This window comes from Phaethon lepturus, unplaced genomic scaffold, assembly GCF_000687285.1.
Source record: "Phaethon lepturus isolate BGI_N335 unplaced genomic scaffold, ASM68728v1 scaffold49267, whole genome shotgun sequence".
Lineage (NCBI taxonomy): Eukaryota > Metazoa > Chordata > Aves > Phaethontiformes > Phaethontidae > Phaethon > Phaethon lepturus.
In genome coordinates this window covers 1-273 of record NW_010550721.1, presented here as the reverse complement: position 1 = coordinate 273, position 273 = coordinate 1, and positions in this window count along the sequence as shown.

Sequence of the window (273 nt, the reverse complement as noted above, 5' to 3'; positions counted from 1 at the left end):
CCCCGGCCAGCCGCGCTGGCTTTGCTCCGGCTTTCTGCTTTGCTGCCCTGAGTGTCCTGTTGGTGCTGGAGGTGTCCTCCAGACTTTTGGCCCAGGAAGTGTTTAGTGGTTTTGGCTTTTGGGGTTTTGTTTTTTTGGGGACTTTGTTTGTTTAAATGTACAACTGTGTCCTCTCGCAAGGAAGGAGATGCAAGCTCTGCCCAGGCGTCGGCACGGCTGCCGGCCGTGGCGTGGCTGCTGGTTGAGGGCTGGCACGTGTTTGGCCGTCTTGGA